General features: G+C 45.2%; 1 protein-coding gene across 1 annotated transcript in view; it reads left to right on the forward strand.

Moving 5' to 3' along the window:
• The window catches only part of LOC147031823 (fibroblast growth factor 14-like), a 207451-nt gene that overhangs the window by 18552 nt on the left and 168105 nt on the right, over positions 1-20794 (forward strand). The gene's annotated exons all lie outside the window — the stretch shown is intronic.

A 20794-nucleotide genomic window follows, 5' to 3' on the forward strand; every position in this document is an offset into this window, starting at 1 on the left:
CTGCAAAGAGGATGGTCATAACATATATTTTTAAAAATGATTAAATGCTGGAACCACTGGGTTCTCATCTGGATCAGGTTGTTTCTCCTACAGGCCTACAGGCCTGAGTATGTAGCTCAGGCAGATAGAATTCCTGAATCATTTCGCGATAGTTCCTCTGGTTTACCGTGCAAGTGCGTCCCTGGTCATCTTCAAAGAAGTATGGACCAATTATCCCATACCAACCAACCACCACCCACATGGTGACTTTGAGAACAGATCGAGGCACCAGTTCAGTTGATGCATTACCAGGATTTTCAGTTCCCCAGTACCGAAAGTTTTGCTTGTTTACCTCCCCGGACAAGTGAGCATGGCATTCGTCCGTCATGTGAAGTTTTTTTGAGGAAGTCTGCATCTTCCTCCAACTTTCCTGAGAACCAATTTGCAGTCTAGTCGTTTGCGTTTTTGTTGATCAGTAAGCACCGTTTCCGTTTGAATTTTGTATGGAAAGGCATGAATGTCTTGGTGAAGGATCCTCTGAACGGTGCTCTTATGAATGTTTGTCTTGGCAGAAAGTCGTCGAATCGATTTTTTTGGACTCTGAACGACCGCCTGTCTCACCATTTCTACATTTTCTTCACTACGACCTGTCCTCTTCCGACCACTGTGACCCTTTTGAAGGTCACACATGGTTCCCACATTGGTAAACTTTTGATGGTGCACTTTATTGTCCGAAAGTTTGGTGCATGGCACAAGTGGATACCGAAATGTCTCGAGTGAAGACGTTGCACGTGTATGACACTTTTCGTCTGGTGCCAAAGTTCAACAATTGTCCATTGTTGTACGGTCAGTCTTGGCATTTTTCTGGCGCTTGCTTGGTATCAAAATAAACTTCAGGGTCTCTGCAACAAGAAATGAAGCATTAGTGACAAAATTACTGCTTTTTTAGGATCAAACGAAGCATTTTAAAAGTTGTATATTTTTTTTGGGACACTATATATATATATATATATATATATATATATATATATATATATATATATATATATTTGTAGATTTCTGCCCGCCGGCGTGCGAACGACCGTGTCCAACCAATAGCGGTCGCTTCGCCCACCGAATGGACAATCCAGTCGCGGCTTTCCGTATCAATGCCGAAAACCAGCCACGGGTGTGTTTTTAAGCACACCACAACCTTGTCCGCTCTCTACCCTCGCGCTACAGGGTCAATCGCCGAATTGTCGATATACTTAATTAATCGCGCGGGTAGACTACCGAGAGATTGTACGTCAACGGGACTGCTTGGAAACGAGCCGCTTAAGCAGCTCGCTTCCTTTTGGGATAACCGAGCGGTGTATTATCGCGCAGTCCCATTGGACCCGATCACTTTACCGGTTATTTAAAACCAACTATATTCTGAGAGCAAGATGGTGGCTCAATTAAGGGAAGAGGACGCAACGAACAGGTTTACATTTATTGTAATAAAGTACGTAAGCAAGCATGCACGTATGCAATTATACAAGGCCAACACTCATGACAGGAGAACTTCAACCGTTCTACACAATCACTTAACAGTTTTTACTACTTAGTAGACACGGGTCCACGGACACACGTACGCACACACACACACACCCAAGAAATGGTGGCTGAGGCCTTTAATAACGGGCTCCAGCTCGGAGGACAGGTGAGCTGAAACCCAGAGCCTATCTCGAAGCTCTCCACCTCGTGTGGTCTTCAAGTTGTTCGGACCCGGGCTCCAGTGAGGGCGAGCTGGATCCAATCGCCGTGAGCCGCGATCCTTCCCGAGCTCCCACGAATCCTCCCGCGCTTCTCAACGCGTGCTGGTGAGACGAGGCACCGATCCTTCCCGTCGATGCGTCGCTTCCCCGAGGAACCACCTCCAAGAAGAGGTCAATGAGTCTCACCAACCCGGGGACCAAACGGAGAACAAAGAGCTCCACGAACCAAGAAGATGAAGGAGCAACCGGCTCAACTTCCTTCCAAAACAAAGCAGCTCTCCAAAAAGCCTACCGAGCCAAGCAGGACCCGAAGCTCTGCTGAACAACCACACCGAACAGAAACCGAAGCTCTACTGAACAACCCCCGAACACGAACCAACTGGAGGATCTCTTCCTTATCCTCTTCGCAGCTCGAGCCGAAGCTATACTGAACCACCTGAACCAACCCGAACAAAGACAAAAGGATCTCTCTTTTTTTATCCTTCTCTGCCCTCTCCCCCACGCCCGGCGTGACTCATGCCCTCGTGATCCATCCCCCGCTCAATCACGGGTGGGAGGGAGTTGTTGACGTCATGAATCACGGGACGGAAGGGCTCTTCTTCCTCCTCGCAGAAGAGGGTGAGGGACGTCTCCATTGTTCGTTCCCTAACTATTTAATCGATTTCTAAACATTTAAACAATGGAAGGTGAGCAATCTCAGGAGCAAGCACTTATCGATATAGCTGATTAAAGGAACCTGTATGTTGTGTGCAATCGAATTCCAAATTCGTAACTATATATATATTCTGCAAATCGCCTTCCCCCCACCTAGGGGCCATCATCCTACCTTGTCCACGGATGCCATTGGTTCACGCTGACACCCCAGACGGCACCGCCACAAATCAAGCCTTTCCACCAAGGCGCAACTGTGTGCATACTGTTCCATCACATTCTTCTTCCAGTAGGGACCACCCTGCTATCCAGCAAGCCATCTGCGCCCTTCCCGGGTGTTGAAGCAACAGATGGACACTGCTACACGTCATCTCCATGTTGAGTCAGGAGCTCATGTGAATGGCACGTTCGGAGGATTAGTGGAAATGATTCCAAACCAGCGGACTCACAGCGAGGGTCACATTGCCCCAGAGTACGTCTGGACCAATGGGTACACCACGGTCAGAGGAAAAAGGGCGGTGTGTGACCCATGCTCCCAGGAACCACACCACCAAGCGGCATGGATTCACCCTTGACCTCCCGCCAAACTCCACCCCTCCCAAGGCCCCTAAATATCTGAGTTGGTCACTGGAAGGGAACTCTTGTGGTGGTTGTTGGGTTGTTGCTGGATGGAATGGTTGCTGCAAGATTTGTTGGTGCTTGCTGCTGAAGGGAACGGAATGGGACATTGAGGAAGCGAGCAGACCAAGCGCCATCCAGTCCAGGTGCAGTGTTGGGCGGGAGGTGAAATCGACAACCATATGGAATAGGCAGTTTGAATGCTTATGCATTCTCTCTTTTTCAAATTTGTCTACCATGGATGTGCACAATTAAAGAGCTATCAGCAAGGGCAAAGCCTGAACAGCCGTTCTTTTTAGAGCCACCTCTGACTTGCACCCTGTCTTTCTCACTCTTCGCACCGACACCGCACCCCACTTCCACCTCTTCATCACACATCCAGTCACCCCCTTTGCTCTTCATTACCCCCACCCTTACCTTCCCTGCACTTTGGACGAGCAGGTGCCCATGAGTACGGGCCGGGTAAGCCAGAGTCTGCCAACACCTCAGCTTTTCTTATCTCTCTTACTCATCTACCCTTCTGTGGAGTGATTCGGATGGTGCCTGTCATGTTTATCTAAGTAAGTCTGTGCAAGATAGCAGAGCTAACCCGTGCTATCTGTTTGTCTCTTTATTGTATGTCTTTTGCTGCACCACTCAAATACTGCATGGCCCTGCTGTATAAATGCCCCTGTGGATAAACCCTTTGTCTTTACTGTGCCACATGCTTTCCCCTGCACTTCTTATAAATAAACCCTTTTAATTATTCAGTTCAACCTGCTCGTAGTGTCATTTCCTCCAATGGTCCAGCACAATCCGCATTATTGTTAGACAGGAAGTTTTACCCCATGTGATTTGCTCGTTAGCTAGTACGTACTTGCTGTATTAAAAAAAAGTACGTACAGTGGGGAGAACAAGTATTTGATACACTGCCGATTTTGCAGGTTTTCCCACTTAAAGCACGTAGAGGTCTGTAATTTTTATCATAGGTCCACTTCAACTGTGAAAGACGGAATCTAACACAAAAATCCTGAAAATCACATTGTATGATTTTTAAATAATTAATTTGCATTTTATTGCGTGAAATAAGTATTTGATCACCTACCAACCAGTAATAATTCCGGCTCTCACAGACCTGTTAGTTTTGTCTTGAAGAAGCCCTCCCATTCTCCACTCATTACCTGTATTAACTGCACATGTTTGAAAACGTTATCTGCATAAAGGACAGCTGTCCACACTCAATCAATCAGACTCCAACCTCTCCACAATGGGCAAGACCAGAGAGCTGTCTAAGGACATCAGGGACAAAAGTGTAGACTTGCACAAGGCTGGGATGGGCTACAGGATAATAGGCAAGCAGCTTGGTGAGAAGGCAACAACTGTTGGCGCAATTATTAGAAAATGGAAGAAGTTCAAGATAAGTCAATCTCCCTCGGTCTGGGGCTCCATGCAAGATCTCACCTCGTGGAGCATCAATGATCATGAGAAAGGTGAGGGCTCAACCCAGAACTACACGGCAGGACCTGTCCAATGACCTGAAGAGAGCTGGGACCACACCATCAATGAAAACCATAAGTAACACACTACGCCGTCATGGATTAAAATCCTTCAGTGCACCCAAGATCCCTCTGCTCAAGCCAGCGCATGTCCAGGCCCATCTGAAGTTTGCCAATGACCATCTGGATGATCCAGAGGAGGAATGGGAGAAGGTCATGTGGTCTGATGAGACCAATATAGAGATTTTGGTTTCAACTCCACTCGCCGTGTTTGGAGGAAGAAGAAGGATGAGTACAACCCCAAGAACACCATCCCAACCGTGAAGCATGGAGGTGGAAACATCATTCTTTGGGGATGCTTTTCTGCAAAGGGGACAGGACGACTGCACCGTATTGAGGGGAGGATGGATGGGGCCATGTATCGCGAGATCTTGGCCAACAACCTCCTTCCCTCAACAAGAGCATTGAAGATGGGGCGTGGCTGGGTCTTCCAGCATGACAACGACCCGAAACACACAGCCAGGGCAACTAAGGAGTAGCTCCGTAAGAAGCATCTCAAGGTGCTGGAGTGGCCGAGCCAGTCTCCAGACCTGAACCCAATGGAAAATCTTTGGAGGGAGCTGAAAGTCTGTGTTGCCCAGTGACAGCCCCGAAACCTGAAGGATCTGGAGATGATCTGTATGGAGGAGTGGGCCAAAATTCTTCCTGCAGTCTGTGCAAACCTGGTTAAGAACTACAGGAAGCGTCTGATCTCTGTAATTGCAAACAAAGGTTTCTGTACCAAATATTAAGTTCTGTTTTTCTGATGTATCAAATACTTATTTCATGCAATAAAATGCAAATTAATTATTTAAAAATCATACAATGTGATTTTCAGGATTTTTGTTTTAGATTCCATCTTTCACAGTTGAAGTGTACCTATGATAAAAATTACAGACCTCTACGTACTTTGTAAGTGGGAAAACCTGCAAAATCGGCAGTGTGTCAAATACTTGTTCTCCCCACTGTACACACTAAAGATATGGATCACTGTATTAAAAAAACTATGTTCGTTAAAACTATTCTGTTCATCCATATAATATATAGATGCTCCCAATTTCATTTTTGGCCGTTCTACCTAAATTTCAGCTTGATTTTTTTTTTTTTTTTTTTTTACAGTCCTGCTTGTTAGTTTTCAGTTGGGAAAGAATTTACGTAATTGTTAACTTATGCAAATACATTCAGTGCCTCTCTCCCTGCCCTTTTCCCCATAACTTCGAGTGGAAAAAAATGTTCCTGTTTTTATTTTTTTTGTCAGCCAAGTGAACAAAACTCATGTGGACTGGCAAAATAGCCTCGATGTATGCACACTCAACTCTGCGCTGACCTGACCCAGCTATAAACTCTCACCCTGGTGTTCCGTGGGCAGGGCGATTCATCAATGTGTGTGCCGTGCCGTTCCTCGAATTTGATGTTAAACTGGGCCTCCCATCCTCCAGCAATAGCTGGTGGATGTTAATCATCCCATGGTGTCCTTCTTGAAGAGTAGGTAAGTTATCGGCAACATCCTGGCTTAATACTCCAAATTATTGCTCTAACTGACTGCTGTGAAAGCAATGGCAAACCACACAGCATCATCCTTGCCAAGTGACTACTTTGGCAGTACTGACGCTCTGCAAAGAAATTGGTACATTGATATAGGTAACTTATGCAAAAAGATTCAGTGTCTCTCCTCCTGCCCTTTTCCCCATAATTTCCCATGAATATATATGCTCCATTTGATGTCTGTGAAGGCACATGTGGTGTGCTTCCAATATTTTTCCAAAGAGCACGCCAGTATTACATTATCATACTGGATACATGTTTACAGAATTACAGATCACAATTTTTTTTTTTATCAATGACAGCAGCTAACCTTCTGCTCTAATGCCTTGTGGATATCTCTCCAGGTCAATACAGTGTTGACACCATGACATTTCAAGAGACCAAGAATTAGCAATTTGTGACTGAACTAGCATTTGATGATTGTAATGGATTTTTCAATGTGTGCGATATTGTATTCAAACACGTTTGGTTAAAAGTATTTTTATTTTACAAAAGAAGTAGCAGCAACAAACCTCCCAAAGAACCCAAGGTGGTATGAATATTGAGGCTGAAAACTGTAACAGATGAAGTGTGCCAGCGTGCCACAGAAACCAGCGTCAGAAGTGAGCAAAACTATCACAGTTCAGAAGGTGATGTACATGTTGAAACAGGCCCTCTTCATGGTTACGCCCCAGACAATCGCTAACTGCTTAAAGAGGGCTTAGCTGGCTTCGTGAAACGGTCCGAAGATGAAGAACGCGATTCTGAACACAACGACTAAGAAGATGTCGCAGAAGCTCTGCATGTCCAGGGCATTACACAACAGGAATTCCTTTCATTTGTCAACATCGATGAAAGGGCAGAGTGCTACGGAGAAATGACTGATCAAGAGATTGTCGACTCTGCAATGCAACCCCAAGCAAAGGTGGAAGATGACAAAGACGAAGAGGGAGAAGAATCGGTTGTGCCGCCGCCCACGAAGCTCCAAGCCATCCAGGCACTTGACACACTGATGGCCTATTTTGATCACAGTGACAACACCGACGCCAGAAAACTTGTGTACTCTCTCCATGACAAAGTATTGGAGAGTGGCAACAGAAGTATGGTCCAAACCAAACTGTCCGACTGCTTCGTGAAAGCAAAGTAACTTTCACCGTGAATCCAAAGTGTGACACGTGAAACCAGTGTGTTTTCCAATACAGCAGAATAAACGCGTTCATTTAAATAAGTTGATATCACCGTCCCTGTGAAATACACTACCACCGGTGCTCATACCTTGCCTCCCGTGGCCAGTTTTGTGAAGTGGATGATGAACCCGGATAGAAGAACATACATTCTCACTCCTGTGTGTTCTTATATCCGGGTCAGACTGTATATATTGTTGTGGTTGAGGAAATTCGCAAACCACCATTCAGGTCCCGTAGGTGAGATATCTCTGTAAGTACATGTGTAGTTAGCCCCAAACCCGTTGTTTAGAGGGAATAAATGTGATTCATTCGGGCTGCGACCCTTTAAGATAGCCGTTTTTCTGTTCTATCTTTATTTTGAACCAACCACGTCTCAACCTCCATCACACAACAACCGCCGACCGCAACGCCGCTTCACAACAACAACAACGCCAACAGCCACGGCCTTTACCTTCACAACTCGCTCTCGCAACCATCGCATCACCGCCATTCCAAGCGTCGCCATGGCCATCATCGCCACAATAAACCCTCCACCACCTTCACCTCTCCTCCTTCTGCCGCCATTCCCGCGCCGCTTGTGAACGCCGAGCGTCAGGCTGTTCTGGCCTCGTGCGGGGCGCGCGCCGAGCAGCAGGTGCAAAAAGCGGCCTTTCCGAGGGGAAGTCGGATCAGGAATGATTCACGCCCACTTCCGATCCCTCCAATCATTAAGCGCGGGGCGATTTGGCCCCGCCTCCAGGCGCGTCGGAGTAGAATCGATATATGCAAATTCGCGGATCAGGAATGATTCACGCCCACTTTTCCTCCGTCCAATGGGCGAGCGTGGCTCCGCCCCCGAGCCCATCCTGATCCAAAAATCTGCATATGGGTTCTCCTGTCGCACTATAAAACGCAGGGCGAATTTAGGCAGTAGAGGTTTTCTGTTTCGGGCTCGGGTGAGTTGTGGCGGCGGCGAAGTGTGGCAGCAGCAGTCAAGACGGGTCTGGAGGAGAGTCAGTCTGTCGGGGTTCGGAGTCCGTCGGGGAGCTGCAGAGAGGAGAAGCCGGGAACGCGGTCGAGGGCGCAGTGGAGTCGCTCGTCGCGGGACCCAAGCAAGCCAGCTATCCTCTTTCCCCAGAGCATCAACAACCCCCCTCCCCCCACTGTTTCCCCCCCGCGCTGAGATAGTGCAAAAAGGGGGGCCCCGTTCCCACCCCATTCCAAGCAGTGCCAACGAAACCCGCGGAGGAGCGCGGAATCGGGGCACCGCCGCCATTTTGCGGCTCATCACAAGACGGGTAGGCTCCACGCGGTCTCGGCCACAGGCCCGTCTGCCCCCTTGTAGTTGAGGGTGGCCCCTTTTTCTTTTGCTTTTGAGTATATGTGTTGTCGGCGCCGTCTGTAAAGTAAAACTGTGTCAGTGTTGCCGTGTGCTCGCGTAGTCGGTAGTAGATCTCCATTGTGTTTCTTTTGTTGCAATTGCATTTGGTGCATAATTGTTGTAATTGTATATGTGTGCTTTCCGTGTGCCGCGGAATAAATGTGAATTATGTTGAACTGTTTTTCCCGTTTCGCTTCGTCTTTTATTTAATTGAATCTCCATCTTACTTCACGTAAAGGGTTGGTAGTGGGCTAAATACGCCCGACAATTAATCGGAACCGTCGAGGTTGACGATAACACCGCTCGGTTATCCCGATAGTACAGAACGGGTCGCTTAAGTGGCCCGTGTCCGAAGTCGACCTGCGGCGAGGTGCGATCGCCCGGTCTACCCTCCGTGTGGGTACTTAGGTCGGTCGAATTTGGCGAACAACCCTATCCCATGCGGGGGGCCGATTGGCACGATCGTGGTGAGGCCGAAAGGCCCACCCGTGACTAGTTCCCGGCGTTAGTCCGAGAGGGTCACGACGGAATTGCCCGTCCGGTGGGCGACGTGCCGCGATTCGAGTTACGTGGCCGCTCGCACGCCGGCGGGCGCGAATTCGCAACAACATGTACATATTTGTGTGTGTGTATATATATATATATATATATATATATATATATATATATATATATATATATATATATATATATATATATATTCAGGGGGGCTGCAAAAGTAGGTATACAGTAATGAAAACAAGTACAGTCTTTACTGTATACCTAATTTTGCAGCCCCCTGTACATGTATGTGTATATATATATATATATATATATATATATATATATATATATATATATATATATATATATATATATATATATATATATATATATATATATATATATATATATATATATATATATATATATATATATATATATATATATACAACACAGCTCTGGAAAAAAATAAGAGAACACTCCAAAAAAACATTAAATCAGCATCTCTACATGTATGGCAGCCATTCCATTCCAGTGTCTGTTGAATTTCAGCACAGGCACACCTCATTCTACTGAGTGAGGTACTGATTAGGTGATCACCTGAACCGAATCTTATTTAACAAGGAAAAGTATAAAAACCACTGCTGTGGTCATCACTATCCTCTTGCAATAGGACCAGCTGGATGGCAAAAACAGTGCTAGTAGTACCTCAAAAGCAATTGGAATCAAAAAACTAACTATTGACCATGCCAAAAGAGTTGAAAAGTAAAGTTTTGAGTGAGGAAAAGAAGGGTTCAATTCTGGCTTTACTGGCAGAGGGATACAGTGAGCGTCACGTTGCTTCCATCCTTAAAATTTCAAAGACGGCGGTTCATAAGTACAAGATCAAACAGCAGACATTGGGGACAACAAAGCTACAGACTGGCAGAGGGCGAAAATGACTTTCCACTGGCCAGGATGACCGCCAACTCATTTGAATGTCACTCACCAACCGTAGGATGACATCAAGTGACCTCCAAAAAGAATGGCAAACGGCAGCTGGGGTGAAGTGCACGGCGAGGACGGTTTGAAACAGGCTCCTTGAGGCACAGGGCTGAAGTCGAGCAAAGCAAGAAAAATGCCCTTCATCAATAAGAAGCAAAGAAGAGCCAGGCTGAGGTTTGCAAAAGACCATAAGGATTGGACCGTAGAGGACTGGAGTGACGTCATCTTCTCTGATGAGACCAATTTTCAGCTTTGCCCAAAACCTGGTCGTCTAATGGTTAGACGGAGACCTGGAGAGGCCTACAAGCCACAGTGTCTCGCACCCACTGTGAAATTTGGTGGAGGATCGGTGATGATCTCGGGGTGCTTCAGCAAGGCTGGAATCGGGCAGATTTGTCTTTGTGAAGGACTCATGAATCGAACCACGTACAAGGTTGTCCTGGAAGAACACTTGCTTCCTTCTGCTCTGACAATGTTCCCCAACTCTGAGGATTGGTTTTTCCAGCAGGACAATGCTCCATGCCACACAGCCACACATGCCACACATAATGTGTATATATGTATATATATATATATATATATATATATATATATATATATATATTGTTGTCGTCAATCAAGGTGTGGATGGAGGACAATCAGATCAAGACCCTGTCATGGCCAGCCCAATCTCCAGACCTGAACCCCATTGAAAACCTCTGGAATGTGATCAAGAGGAAGATGGATGGTCACAAGCCATCAAACAAAGCTGAGCTGCTTGAATTTTTGCACCAGGAGTGGCATAAAGTCACCCAACAGCAATGCGAATGACTGGTGGAGAGCATGCCAAGACGCATGAAAGCTGTTATTGAAACTCAGGGTTATTCCACAAAATTTTGATTTCTGAACTCTTCCTAAGTTAAAACATTAGTATTGTGTTGTTAAAAAATGAATATGAACTTGTTTTGTTTGTATTATTTGAGGTCTGAAAACATTGAATCTTTGTTGTTATTTTGACCAGTTGTCATTTTCTGCAAATAAATGCTCTAAATGACAATATTTTTATTCGGAATTTGGGAGAAATGTTGTCAGTAGTTTATAGAATAAAACAAAAATGTTCATTTTACTCAAACACATACCTATAAATAGTAAAACCATAAAAACTGAAAAATTTGCAGTGTTCTCTTATTTTTTTTCCAGAGCTTTCTATGTATATGTTTGTATATGTACATTGTACAATGTATATTTTTGTCTATATATATATATATATATGTATATTTCGTATATGTATATGTCGATATATATATATATATATATATATATATATATATATATATATATATATATTGTTGTAGTTTTCCCGCCGCGCCGGCGTGCGAGCGACCGCTTTTAGCTACTCGCAGCCGCGCGCCCACCGGATGTGGCAAACCTCATCGCAGCTTTTGGATAAACGCCAAAATCCAGCTATGGGTGTGTTTTTAATCACACCGAAAATCAGCCAACTATTCTGTCCATGCGTGACAGGGTCCAATCGCTGAATTGTCGATTTACCTAAGTATGCGCGCAGACAGAAATGCCGGGGATTTACACCTCGACAGGACCTGCTTGGAAACGAGCCGCTTCAGCAGCTCGCTCCGTTTGTGATTTGTCGAGCAGTGTATATCGCCAAGCCCCGCCGGATCCGATTACTTTGTCGGCTATTTAAAAGCCCGCTAATATCCCGAATGCAATATGGCAGCTCAATTGAAGGAAAGGACGCAACAAACACGTGAACATTCAACAAGGACATTTATTTGTTACACACGTATGCAATCAAACACGTATGCAATCCTGCACGTATGCAATCATGCAGGAACGAGCAAGACAAAGAACTACAACTGTTCTATTATTATTAATTTACATGCACTTAACAGTTCTACTTATGGACAAGGCGCCATGACATTCATACAAAGAAATACCCCAGGAAAGGAAAGGGCAGAACTGGACCTCATGGGTCTTTAATAGTTCACGGAGCTGTGGAGACTGCAAGAGCTCCGAGAAGCCGTGCTGGTTACCTGTCACCCTCGTGGTGACTCGCCGGGCCCTGCTTCGGTGGCCCTGCCCGCACTCCGCTGGACTCCACCCGTGCCTTCAACGGCGATCCGGTTGGCGACTCCCCTCCGGCGCCTCCATCGACCAAAGAGAGAGACCAAGCAGAGGGACTCTCTTTTCACTTGCTGACAGACTCTGCTGCACTCCCAGACTGCAGACAATTGCAGCTTGACTCCGCTCCCAGACTTCATGGCAAATCCAGACTGACTTCTTAGCGTTTCAGCCCGGCCTTTTATCGCCCCGGCGCTCCCTTCACGGGGGGGGGGGGGGGAGGGGGGGACATTCCAGAGGGGTTCGGCTCGGCTCCTTTTGGCCTGCTCTCGGACATTCTTTCTTTTCGCCCTTCTGAGGGAAAATTCCAACAGAGCTCGGCTGGCTGTTGTTGTTTTCCAACCGTCATTTCTATTTATCCGTTCTGAGGGATATCGGGGCGGGAGTTGTTGAGATGTTGTTGTTGCAGTGGGGTTAGCGCTGTGGTGGGGATGGCGTGGTTGTTGAGAGGCAGTTGTGGTTAGCGCTGTGGTGGGGATGGCATGGTTGTTGAGAGGCGGTTGTGGTTGTTGAAGTCGTGGTTGTTCCAAAATAACGATAGCAAAAGAATAATGGCTGACTCGAAGATCACAAGCCCAGTTACACGAATAAACTCCTTTCGACATCGGTGGGGAAATCTAATCTGAACACACTTATCGACATAACTGATCTCTGGGAAGCCTGAATGGTGTTCTGTGAATTTCCACAACCGTAACAATGTGTGTATATGTATATGTATATATGTATGTATATATATATATATATATATATATATATATATATATATATATATATATATATATATATATATATATATATATATATATATATATATACATACAGGGTGTTCCAAAAAGACCTGGCCAACTCTGGTTGTTAATGTATTTAGAACCACAAATGATACAACACTGTTTGGTTTATATGCTACAGAAACTCACAAAGTTTTGTGCACATCTTCAATACACTTCAATGTGAGCTCAATTTGTCACACACAGGACATCAAGGAAGTTCACGACTTCTTGCTTTGTTCAGATCAGCTTGTTTGCATCTACCAATGCGTATTCAGCTGTGATCCGAGAATGAAGATCCTGCAGGTTTGCCACCTTGGTGTTGTGGACAACACTTTTGACAAACCCCCACAGAAAAATTTCAAGGGGGGTTATGTCTGGTGATCATGGAGGCCAGGCAGTTGGTCCGTCTCGGCCAATCCAGCGACCTGGAAATTTTTCATTCAGGACGGCTCAAATGAGGGGGAGCGACGTCCTGTTGAAAAATGATATTGGGTTGCAGGTCTTCAATCTGTGGGAAAGCAAATCCTTCCAACATGTTCATGTAAATTATTGAGGTCACTGTATTCTCAGGAAAGAAAAATGGACCCACCAAGCGGTCATGGAGAAGGCCACACCACACATTGACCTTTGGACTGTCGCGTATGTGTTCATTGACGACGTGGGGGTTTTCAGAGCCCCAGATCCTTACAATGTTCCAGTTGACCTTACCTGATGCATGAAAGCAAGCTTCATCTGTGAACATGACCTTCAGGTAGTCTTCGTCATCCTCTATGTGACTGAGCATTTCCAAGGCAACGCCTTGCATTTTGATCCGTCATTTGGTTTGTGTACCTGCAGAATCTGCATCTTCGAGGCATAACGTTCCATTCTTTTATGCAAAATCCTGTGCACAGTGGTGATTGGTACTCCCAGTTCTCTGGATGTGCATCAAGTTGATTTTCTGGGACTTTGTTGAAGTGATTCATGCACTTGTTCAACATCTGCTGCACTTGTGCTTGGTTGACCGGTACTTTTCTGTTTCTGACAATTTCCAGTCTCCTTAAACCCAATGTACCACTCTCTGATACTAGTCTGCAATGGCAGATTCCTTCCATACCTTGTACGAAAATTGCGCTGAACTTGCGTGTCGGATCTCGTCTCGATGAACCATTCAATGCACTGAGCTTTCTCCTCTGGAGTCACCATTTTCTTTTGCATTGCACCATCAGACCTGAAAATGCAGAAAATCTTATGAGTTTCTCTGTCATATAAAACAAAGGGTATCATTCTGTCATTTGTGGTACTAAATATGTTAACCAGTTGTCCAGGTCCTTTTGGAACACCCTGTCGACACACACACACACACACACACACACACACACACACACACACACACACACACACACACACACACACACACACACACACGATCCACCCACATCTCTCACCTCTGAATGAAGGGAATAGCCAATCAACTTAACCCAGGTGGCTGGGATTATGAAAATAAATTAACTCCTCCCATGCTGTTCTCGCTAAATAAGCTGTATAAAGAAACCAAGAAGGCCTACTCAAGGTCGGTGCTTTGCTGTTTCAAACCCTTCCCAGAGTTCCTCCACAGCTACAAAGACATTTACAAATGGTACATACATTTGATTAGTACAACAAAATTTAAATATGCATTCCAATAAAATCGACATTATCGAAGCTTTTCGACTTGCACTCCTCAGGATAACACCGCAAGCAGATGCAGAAGAAGCACTAAAATCTCACTTTTAAAGTTACAATGTAATGTCCTCAACATTCATTGGTTGAGAGAAAGAAAGGATGAGATTGCCTGATTGATGGAACCACAGAGGATCATGAATAATGAGTCGGTGGAAATGAAATGAGCCATCATAAATAATGAATAGGCAGAGATAAATCACTAAGAACCGGAGGAAACGTGATTCCAACACCTAGGAAATACAACGCGACCGCGCATCTCGTTTAGAGAAACAAATGGCAAAAAGACGATTGCAACTCTGGAAATGAGGAGACCTCTCCAAGGAGGTTTGCGACACGATTAGACCTGTCAGATTGCAAAGACCTAGGATGTATTGTCTGCCAAAGACTCATAAAGAAAGTGTTCCTCTATGGCCGATCTTTTCAATGACTGCCTCTGCACTGCATGAACTCGCCAAATGGTGATGTGAACTATTGCAGCCAGCACTGAGCAGTGTCTCAGAACATGTAATTGCGGATTCATTCACCTTCGTCGATGCCATATGGTCCATCACACACCCAATCGATAATTCCACAATGTGTTTATATGATTTAGCCAGTCTATTCATGAATGTCCCACTGACAGAAGTGATTGAAATCTGCGTGCAACTTCTGTATCATAGTGACTTGACACCTCCACCAATCTCTGAGTCTGTCTTCATTGAATTTATGAATATGGTGACCCATTCTGTCGAGTTCAGTTTCAATGATTCAATGTATACCCAGATTGATGGTGTCACAATCGGATCCCCTCCAGGCCCCGTCTTGGCAAACATCTTTGTCGGTTACTGTGAAAAACGTGTCTTTGCAGATCCACATTCTGGAATTCAACCCCCTTCCATCTATCGTCAGTACGTGGGTGACATCTTTGCTGTCTTCGAGTCAACCTCAACATGTAAAGTCTTCTTGGCATACCTGAACTCTCTCCATCCATCCCTAGAGTTCACCTTGGAGATGGAACGCTCCAGCATGCTTCCCTTCTTGGACGTCTTCGTTGAGAAATCAGCCGATACTTATAAAACCACAATCTATCGTAAGTCTACTTTTACCGGACAGTATATCAGGTGGGACTCTTCCAGTTCCTCTTTGCACAAGATTGGATTGATTGGTGTATTGGGCAATAGAGCAATAAAGATCTGCTTTACAGATAAACTCAGTGCTGAAATTGAGACCATCAAGACGATTCTTCTTGATGATGGGTATCCTGAAAAGGTCATCAATTGACATATATGCAAGTCCCTGAACCCACCAAAGAATTATATAATCGGTCCTGGTAAATGTCCTGTATACCTACATCTACCTTGGAAAGGCGATGTGTCTCACCAGTTTGAAAACCAGATCAAACGGACAGTGTACCATTCTTACTATGCGGTTCAATCATGATACTTTCACCACCCGCCAGTTGCTTCCATCAGTCCAGAAAGATGTTCTACTCGCCTTTCATGCAAGTAAGATTATTTACACATTTCAGTGCCAGTGAGATGCTCGGTACGTGGGCCGCACATCTTTGAGATTGAAGGATCACATTGAACAACACGTCTCTTTGGGGATCAGATGGGGTCAGTCAACTGAACAGACACAACCAACTTGGGTTTTAAGAAAGTACAGAGTTTGACAACTATTCCCTGTGCCTATGCAATTGGTCACCATTTACTGAATAATCCTCAGTGTGCAGAGCAATATTGTCTTGGCTGGTTGAAAATCCTGAGTGGAGGACGCGGTTTAGCTCAACTTCGTGCAATGGAGGCCACATTCATCAGGTCAACCAACCCTATTCTTTGTACACAGAAGTAACTTGTCCAAACTTTATATCTATTTTGACTATGATGGCTCGACTGTGTGACAACTGAACCACAGTCAACATTGAGTTATCATGAAAACCACCCCCAACTCCCCTCCCCCTACTCGCCCTCAGCTAATTAACATTACGTTTCTACCGATTCTTGGTGATTCATCTCCGCCTAATTATTATTCATGATGGTTCATTTCTGCCTCCTCATTATTCATATCATGATGCTCTGTGGTTCCACCAATCAGGTAATCTCATCCTTTTTTTTTTCTCTTTACAAATCAATGTTGAGGACATTACATTGTAACTTTATAAGTGAGATTTTGGTGCTTCTTCTTCATCTGCTTTCGGTTTTATCCTGAGGAGTGCAAGTCGAAAAGCTTTGATAATGTCTATTTTATTGAAATGAATAGTACACACATGAGAATCCCAATGCTACACACCCCCTAAGCTATCGGACCGGTTTTATCGCTTATTGGTGAATCGTCAGCGACAGCACAGACAGCAATGCATACCAACGAGGCTCCCAAGCATGTACCAAATGCAAAGGTCAAAAGCAGTCAACATATAAATAATAAAGAAAGACTCACCCACATCTCTCACCTGTGAATGAAGGGAAGAGCCAATAAACTCTCACCTAATCAACTAAGCCCAGGTGGCTAGGATTATATAAATAATTGACACCTCCAATTCTCTTCTCGCCGAAGAGGCTGCATAAAGCAACCAAGAAGGCCGACGCAAGGAAAGCGCTTTTCTGTTTCAAACCCTTCCCAAAGTTCCTCCACAGCTTTCAAGACATTCACAAATAGTACCCGCATAAGAATCCCAATGCTACACACCACCTCAGCTGCCGGACTGGTTTCATTGCTTATTGGCGAATCATCAGGGACAGCACAGACAGCAATGCATACCAATGAGGCTCCCAAGCATGAACCACTTGCAAATGTCAAAAAATTCGAAATAGCCATAATTTGAAACAGTTCTGTCTTTGGGACAACTACACTTTCTTCAGCATTGATTACAGAATGATAAACAACCTCTCGTTCCAATCCTGGATCAAGCTCTGTGGCATAATGTGTTTCCATCTTGTGTGAAAAAATATTTGGGGAAACCAAACTGTCACTGGAGGGCACAACAAAGCATTCGATCAAAATCCATCACAAGAGGGCACTATCACTCATTGACACCAATTTTCACCCGCTTTAGGTGGGGAGGAGGGTGGGGGTCATGAACACCCTCAGATCACAATCATCACTGCAACCAAACCCCGAATCATGAAGCCAGTTGCGGCTCGGATTCTGAGCAGTTGGAGTCAACAGACCATTTATAACCAAATACTGGTCTCCCATCACTACTTTCTCAAACATCCACTCATCCTGGGAATTCTTTCAAAGAAACTTGCTCTCCCTCATGCACAGATTTATCCCCTCTCGTCTTCAGTTGTCCTATCCTTCCTCCTGCCCTTGGTTCACTGAAGCTTGTGGCGAGGCAGTTGTCCTGAAACAACTTGCCTTTGCTTCATGGATAGCAAACCCAGCTGAGGGTAATCTCAGTTCCTTCCATAAAACTCGGAACAAGTGTGTATCTACCCTCAGGAGAGCCAGAAAACATCTTTCGAAGCTCATGTCTGAACTCTCAAACCTCTCTCCCTCCTCCAAATCCTGGTGGTGTCTAATCAAATCTGTTTCTGGTGTATGTTCCCCCTCCATCCCCTCTCTTACCTCAAATGGCCGCACACGTGAAAAGACTGAATGCCTAAACTCGGTGTTTGCATCGAAATCTTCTGCCCGAAACCCATCACTTTCTGTGCCCACCATACCCAGTCACACCCAACTGTCCCAAGATTCTGTGTCCTTTTTTTCTGACAAAGTGGAGCGTTTGCTGTTGAACCTCGACCCAGATTCTGCAACAGGTCCAGACGGCATCAGCCCACGTGTCCTAAAAACCTACTCCTCTGCTCTTGCTCACCCTCTCTCTGTTCTATTCACCTTCTCATTTGCTCAAGGTCATCTGCCATCTGTTTGGAAATCAGCAAACATTACTGCCCTGCAGAAAAAAGGTATAAAAACAGATCCCTGCAATTACAGACCAATCAGCCTTCTCCCAATCATCAGCAAGGTTATGGAATCCATCATTGCTTCAGACCTTAAATCCTTCCTCTTCTCCAATTGCTTTATTTCCGATCATCAATTTGGTTTCAGACCAGGTCACTCTACTCTGGATATGCTGCTTCTGCTCTCCCAACAATGGATGGAGGTACTCAATGCCGGACATTAAATCAGAGCTATATCCCAAGACATATCGCATGCTTTTGACACTGTCTGGTACCCTGCCCTACTCACCAAACTCTCTTCCTCTGGTATCCAAGGCCATTTCCACTCATGGCTCACAGACTTCCTCTCCTGTCGCAGTCAACGAGTGGCCCTAAATGGAGTTCTTTCATTCCCTCTTCCTGTCCAGGCTGGAGTTCTTCAAGGCAGCGTTCTGGGCCCTGTTTTTTTTTCTGGTTTTCATAAATGATCTCTCCGCCTCTCTGGAAAATCCTCTTTATCTCTTTGCTGATGACTCTACCATCTGCCATCCCTCAGACCGGCAAGCAGCAGCTTTTTCGCTCACTGCAGATCTGGGTAAAATCACAAACTGGTCTGAAACGTGGAACATGTCTTTCAATCCGGACAAATCTCACACTCTCACTATGTCTTTCCGAAAGGACCGTTTGGAACCCCCCACTCTCCCCCCCAATCTACTTTCTCAACAATCCTCTGGAAGAAGCCCTTTCTTTCAAGCTTCTGGGTCTCACTCTCTGCCATGATATTTCCTGGGAAAGCCACATTTCCAACCTGGCCTCCAAAGCCAGTCGCTGACTGGGAATCCTCCATTGTGCAAAGTCCTTCCTCGGCCCACCTGAGCTCCTGACCACATACAAAGCGTTTGTCCGCAGCCTGATGGAGTACTGCTCTCCCCTCTGGGCTGGTGCTCCTGCCTCCCACCTTTCTCAGCTTCACGCTGTAGAAACCAAGGCATTTTGGATCATTGGCATCTCCCGCAATGAGGCTGAGTTTTTGGGCTTCTCACTCTCTCACCGCAGGCAGGTCGGTGGTCCTTTTGTTTTCTCCCATCTCCTCTCCGGTCTCGCCCCCCCCCCCTGCTCTATCTGTGATTTCTCCCCACCATATTTCTGCAGGGCACTCAATGTCCACCAACAACCCCCTTCTTGTAAAACTACCAAAATCACAAATCACTGCTCACCTTCACTCTGTCATTCCTCTTTTTTTCCTCCATTTTTTCCTCCATTTCATTCCTCTTTGGAATAAACCCCCTCACTCTGTTCAATCCCATTCTTCCCTCCAAGCCTTTGAAACAGCTGTTCACCACCACCTCTTATTGTGCCCCATCAAAATCCTCGATCTTTTCTGTCCCTGTTGATCCACCCCAAACCCACATCCTTCAAATTCCCTGCTTGCCTTCCTGAAAGCCCCTGTAATATCCATCTTGTATACCCTATGTTACCCACCCCATCCCTCTCCCTTCCACAGATTTCCTTATGTCTCTGTTCCCCACTGTTTTATCCTTCCCTCTCCTGCCCTTGTTGTCTCATGCCCCCCCCCCCTGCTGTTGGTTGTGCATTAGCTCTCATACGAGCCTCGACAAGGCAGACAAAAAGGATATAAAAAAACAACATACCTCCGCCAGGCTGAATAGTTTACATTTCGTGTGCCACTGATAAGTTGGATCTGATTCCAGACCTTAACCAAAATCAAATCGGCTTGTTCTTGTCACCAAACCAACTCTTCCACCACGTTTTGTCACAAGTCATCCACAACTTTTAGAGATAGCATGCTGCATCATAATGTTTGGCCCCTTCTCTCAATGGTGAAGAATCACCTGAAAAATGTTCGAATCCGGATCTGGATTCAGATCGTCACCAAAATCGAATCAATTATAGTCCGGTCATTTAAGGGTAATTTTTGGTCCGATATTTACCTGCTGGACAAAAGCACCAAATTTGGCATGGAGGTAGCCAATGACGAGACAAATAATTTTCACTGAAGAGACAACCGAGATCGTGACCGTCAAGGTCAAAGGTCAAAGGTAGCTTTTCCTTGAAAACCAAGGTAACATCTAAAGTTCAATTTAAAAAGGTCTAAAATTAGTTTGACAGCTTCCTGCTGGAAAGAAGAGTTGAAGGAAGGGTGCTTTGTTATTCCACTAATTATTGATGACATTTACATATGCAAATTATTTGCATAATTTATGCAGGAAGTACGAAATTTTCATATTTTCCTCCTGTATTATAAAAGCCCCCTATAATTATCGGTTATTGGAGCCAATAATTGA

The sequence above is a fragment of the Eptatretus burgeri genome, chromosome 2 (assembly GCF_056783735.1).
Source record: "Eptatretus burgeri isolate ZD-2024b chromosome 2, Ebu_testis_v1, whole genome shotgun sequence".
NCBI classification, from domain to species: Eukaryota; Metazoa; Chordata; class Myxini; order Myxiniformes; family Myxinidae; genus Eptatretus; species Eptatretus burgeri.